Raw genomic sequence first — 6,000 nt, forward strand, 5'->3', positions numbered from 1 at the left:
AAATGCACTTGAGCAGATGAATGTAATGAATCCTGGAGTGACCAGTTGTGCCTCCATCACAATGTAGACATAAATTAGCCTTGGATTTCTAGAGATGAACACTTCTAACATAGCAACCAAGGCTGATGTTTCCATCAAAATGGAATTGTCCGCAAAAAAAAAGGCGAGCCACATGATTTTACCACGCCCCACAACTGCAGTAAATGATTGCTTAATACACTTTAACAAAAAAAGTTTTAGAATCGTGTATTTATGATAAACATGGCTAATAGTGGGCAAAGTTTTGTGTCAAATTCCACATTCTGTCAGCCATAACATAATGCTTATAAATTAGCTTAGTCAAAATACTTAAAAAAAAGTTGAGTGTTAATAAAATATGGTTGGGTTTTATGCACATAATTTCCATTACAATCAGACAAACTGCAAACTGCCTTTCTGAAGACTCATAAATTCACCTTGATGGAACCATGGCTTACTTCTGTGTCTTCTGAAAACAGCACTGGAATGGACCGGCCCACCACCAGCATGTCCATTTCACAGATTCATTTTCCTAAGTGAAAATAATCGCGCAGACACCATCTTTGCTGGAGCTGCACGTTAATTTAACATGTGAGAGCGGAGGTTTCTGTGAGTTCCACCGCTGACTTTTCTTATTGCCGTTACCACGGCGACCATGATCAGCCAGCTTTAAGTTTTAAAGAAAGAAAACATCACATCGCACTGGGCACCGTTAATTCGACCCTAAGAGGAACACAAGAACAACAACAACAACAACAGCAAAACAACAGCGACAACAACAACCCCATGCACCACATTCCCTATACCAGGTGTAATTTAAAAGGTTAAAGTGTTTGTCTATATTTTGCAGTGCTGTTAGGAATACAGGCGTGGACAGTGTAGCTCAGGGCTTGGCGTTGAGCCCTTTTGTATTTTTATTTATCTCCCTGCTGTAACGTACAGTGCCTCTGGTGCTTCTCTGGTCCTCCTGGAGCTTTCAGACGCTCTCCTTCAACATTGCATTTCATGTCATGACGTAATCGTGCCTTGTCCAACATCCAGCGGAATGCAATGTGAAAAAGATGGGGTGCAGCCCATGGCACAGATAGCTGGGGATTGATTCTACAGTGTTGACAGTGCAGTAATGATACAGATAGCTGGGGATTGATTCTACAGTGTTGACAGTGCAGTAATGATACAGATAGCTGGGATTGATTCTACAGTGTTGAGGGTGCAGCAGTGCAGCAATGATAAGACACTGGTGCTTGCTTTCCAAGCAGTCAATGGGTCAGCTCCTGGTTATCTGCAGAAGATGATCAGACCCTACAAGCCGGCCAGATCGCTCCGATCGGCTACTACAGGGCGGCTGATTCCTCCCCCAACACGAGCAGCAACAAGGTCTCGACTCTTTGCAGTTCTGGCCCCACGATGGTGGAACGATCTTCCAGTGGAGGTTAGAACAGCAGAGTGTCTGAGCACCTTCAAACGGAAACTCAAGACGCATCTCTTCTCTGTGTACCTCTCTCCTCTTCCCTAAACCCCCTCCCATAACTATTAAAAAAATAAAAAATAAAAAATAAAAATAAAATAAATTTTTGGTTCAGACCATCTTGTTTCTCCTTAATGTATGCTATCATAGTAAAGGCTTTTTATCTGCATTTTGTTCAATGGACTTAAGTGGACTTGATCCTGAGTTTGGTTACACTGTTGTAAGTCGCTCTGGATAAGAGCGTCAGCTAAATGCCTATAATGTAATGTAATGTAATGATACAGATAGCTAGGGACTGGTTCTACAGTGTTGAGGGTGCAGTAATGATACAGATAGCTGGGGATTGATTCTACAGTGTTGAGAGTGCAGTAATGATACAGATAGCTGGGGATTGATTCTACAGTGTTGACAGTGCAGTAATGATACAGATAGCTGGGGATTGATTCTACAGTGTTGACAGTGCAGTAATGATACAGATAGCTTGGGGATTGATTCTACAGTGTTGACAGTGCAGTAATGATACAGATAGCTTGGGGATTGATTCTACAGTGTTGAGAGTGCAGTAATGATACAGATAGCTGGGGATTGATTCTACAGTGTTGACAGTGCAGTAATGATACAGATAGCTTGGGGATTGATTCTACAGTGTTGACAGTGCAGTAATGATACATATAGCTTGGGGATTGATTCTACAGTGTTGACAGTGCAGTAATGATACAGATAGCTTGGGGATTGATTCTACAGTGTTGACAGTGCAGTAATGATACAGATAGCTGGGGATTGATTCTACAGTGTTGACAGTGCAGTAATGATACAGATAGCTTGGGGATTGATTCTACAGTGTTGAGGGTGCAGTAATGATACAGATAGCTGGGGATATTCTACAGTGTTGACAGTGCAGTAATGATACAGATAGCTTGGGGATTGATTCTACAGTGTTGACAGTGCAGTAATGATACAGATAGCTGGGGATTGATTCTACAGTGTTGACAGTGCAGTAATGATACAGATAGCTGGGGATTGATTCTACAGTGTTGACAGTGCAGTAATGATACAGATAGCTGGGGATTGATTCTACAGTGTTGACAGTGCAGTAATGATACAGATAGCTGGGGATTGATTCTACAGTGTTGAGAGTGCAGTAATGATACAGATAGCTGGGGATTGATTCTACAGTGTTGAAAGTGCAGTAATGATACAGATAGCTGGGGATTGATTCTACAGTGTTGACAGTGCAGTAATGATACAGATAGCTGGGGATTGATTCTACAGTGTTGAAAGTGCAGTAATGATACAGATAGCTGGGGATTGATTCTACAGTGTTGAGAGTGCATCAATGATACAGATAGCTGGGGATTGATTCTACAGTGTTGACAGTGCAGTAATGATACAGATAGCTAGGGACTGGTTCTACAGTGTTGAGAGTGCAGTAATGATACAGATAGCTAGGGATTGTGAGGTTGCTTTTCCACAAAAACCCAGAACATCCTGGAACTTTATTAATACCAGTGGGGAGGGGGTCTCTGAGGCCTAACTTGTCCTAAATCGGCACCCAAGAACATTCTGGAACCTTATTCCTACCAGTGAGTTTGAGATCGTGTTCCGGCTGCAGAATGGTGCTCCTTGACCAAAAATGAAATAAGCTATGGCAGAGAGAGTTGGGGTCTTCAGGGGAGCCACACACAGTGAGGAGGATGATTGGACCGCCTCTCTGACCGTCGTTGTGCGACTTGGACTCCATCCAGCAGCTACAGCCCTGGTCAGCATTACAGGCTTTGCACAGTCACCCTATCATACTACTGCCCTCTGGCGGCTGTTGTTCACGGTTAGAATGTCTGAAATTTCACTGCGGTAATTGGTCATATTCTGTCCAATCATAACACGGAAAACACTGCGGCGGCTGGTGACTCAAAACTGTGGGAAGTCGAGAACTTAGCAGTAGCTGAACTTACAATGGTCCCGATTCCCGAACCTTTCCTGTGACACTGATTTCATATTAAGTGGGAAAGGAAGAGCAAGGCAGCGGCATAGCATGTTTCAGTGTCCAGCTAAAGTCGGTGGCTGTCACAATGCAGTCATGCTCTAGTTAGTCTCGTTGACATCACGCCTTTTTTGTAGCATTCAATTAACTCCAGCTGTTATGCCAGAGTGTTTGCGTTATTCTTCAGCTAGAGCTTGTTTTGTCAGTTTGTTACTCAGTAACGGTAGTCCTTCCCGTCATACTATGTTTTCACCGACGCTGTCTGCGCCTTGATTTCCCGTAAAAAATAAAAAAACACGCGTTGAACACAAGTGACATTCAGTTGCACTACCGGGCCACTTTCTAGCCGTTTCAGTAGATTATTAACTGGACAAAGGAAGACCATCTACAGCAACATAATAACAACATTTTAATGCATCGTGCTGGGCAGATTTCACTCATGTTCGATGATCTGCGAATCGTCTGGTATGCCCAATACTTTCGAATATATACAGCCAATCCGTTTACGAAAATAGGCTGGCTGGATTGCTTGAGCTCGAGAGTTCTGAGCTGGAGCGCTCTATGTCGATCGGGTGTCCACGCTAAGTTCGGTATCGATATGGTGCTCCTGGGGGAGCTCGGGATCACCAGGTCGCCTAAAGAGGGGTGCACCGGCCCAGGTCGGAGACGGAGCAGGTCAAAGCCCCCGTGCCGCTCAGTAGCGGGATCGCGCCCGTGAATAGACGCTGCAGCTCAGCCTGAACAATACAGAGGGACTCAGTCTTCTGACTTAAAGTAGGCTACCGAATTTCCAATTACAACCAAAACAGTTAAGCGCTATTTTAAACGCAATGTGTGTTGGTAATTATTGGCTGAAATCGGAACGTAATATTGTGTGACTGTAGAGGCGCCAGATGTCGCTATTCAGCTGATTTACATTAACACGGAAATTAATGTACGGTTCTTAACTTTATGGCACATCAAAGTGCCAAATGCCAATAATTTATAGTATAAATAATATGCAATTCAGCTGTTACACTGAAAAATGCAAAAATGTTTGAACACTGTTTGAACAGCTGTCTGCACCCAGTACTTTGGGTGCATGAAAAGCACATCATAAATCAAATGCAATATTATTATTATGTTCAGAAAGTAGTGTTCACAGACAAGATTTTTATTAGTTTACATTGTGAAATAAATTATACGAATGTACTTATTTTGCTAAACTTATGATGGGATATTTTTATACAGTTTATGGTAGGGATAGGTTTGCAAGACTCAATATTGAATTAATAGGCCTTTGTCCATAAAAACGTTTCTTTTTTTTTAGATGACAAACTACTGAAAATGTCTGAAAATATAACGAGCCTAGATGAAAACTACTGAAAATATCTATTCTATGTAGGCCTATTGCGGAGAAAGGCTTTCAGTTATCGATGAACAATTAGACTAAGAACCTTGATTTATTGTTAATGTAAATTGGCTGAATAGCGACGTCTGGCGGATTTTTATATAAATACAGTCACAAAATATTACATTCAGATTTCATCCAGCAGAAGGCAATAATTACCAACAAAACATTGCGTTTAAAATCGCATAAACAATTATGGTCATTAAATATAAATCGAAATATAAATGGTAAAAATAGCCGTTGAATATATTAAACCACATTCCATAATCTTACTATTATTTATTTAACTGTTTTTTTTGGAATTGAAATTGGTTAGCCTATTTTTTTTTTTTTTTTTTAAATGTCAAAAAGACTGGGTCCTGCTGTATTACTCGGTTAGGGGGTGACAGGTCACATCGTCGGAAGCACGGCGGGTGTCCGAAGTATGTGATACTGCGGCGCCTACACATAAGCAGAAGCAGTCCTCCAGCCTTTGCCTCCCAGTAACGATTGGATTACAGACGCACGCCACCGCGCCCGGCGAGAACGAAAGAAGATTTTTGAGCATTTGAGTTGAACAACTGAGTGACGTCACTCAATAGTATCTTTTCCGGCTTCACGCTACGCAAGACCTGCTCATGCGCGAGCCCAGTATCCACATAGGCGGATCGGCTGATTTTTGTACGTTGAAAACATTTATGTATTTATTTATTTACTTATTTGAGGGACTTTACGTCTCCGAGTCTTACTGTACAATTTAGTGACATCACTGTGCACGAAACCTGTATAAGTACTTAGGTCATGAACTTGGTTTCTATTTGTGTCTAATTTCCCTAAAACTTTGCATTAACCAAGCGAACACGAGTTTACTAGCTTTTGTCAGCAGCAGTGTAATATAGTTTGATTTAATTTTGTCTAACTGTTAAATCGGCGTTTCCCCCGAACTAATGTACGTTTTTGTCTCCCTCTTTTTTAAACTCATCTGTGAATAATTTCAAAGTCAAAGCCTGGCAGCTGCGGAGACCTTGCCCAGTCCAGCAGGGGGTTAAAAAGGTGAGCTCAGCTCTACATCGCAATTATGTCCTGCGCTGTACTCGCAATCGCTAATTTTGGCCAACCTGGAGCAAGTTCAGCCCACAGTAATGTGGGATTTTTCCAGCCCTA

The 6,000-nt window shown here is 42.0% G+C and overlaps 1 long non-coding RNA gene across 1 annotated transcript in view; it reads left to right on the top strand.

Annotated features, from left to right (window-relative positions):
• Positions 1-5,233: 5,233 nt before the first annotated feature.
• The window catches only part of LOC118230749, a 1,025-nt gene continuing 258 nt past the window's right edge, over positions 5,234-6,000 (top strand). The window contains exons 1-2 of the long non-coding RNA XR_004765915.1: positions 5,234-5,517; positions 5,837-6,000. The exon at positions 5,837-6,000 is cut by the window's right edge and continues 9 nt beyond it. This is a non-coding gene — a long non-coding RNA (uncharacterized LOC118230749). The remainder of the gene's footprint in view (positions 5,518-5,836) is intronic.

This window comes from Anguilla anguilla, chromosome 6 (genome assembly GCF_013347855.1).
Source record: "Anguilla anguilla isolate fAngAng1 chromosome 6, fAngAng1.pri, whole genome shotgun sequence".
Classification (NCBI taxonomy): domain Eukaryota; kingdom Metazoa; phylum Chordata; class Actinopteri; order Anguilliformes; family Anguillidae; genus Anguilla; species Anguilla anguilla.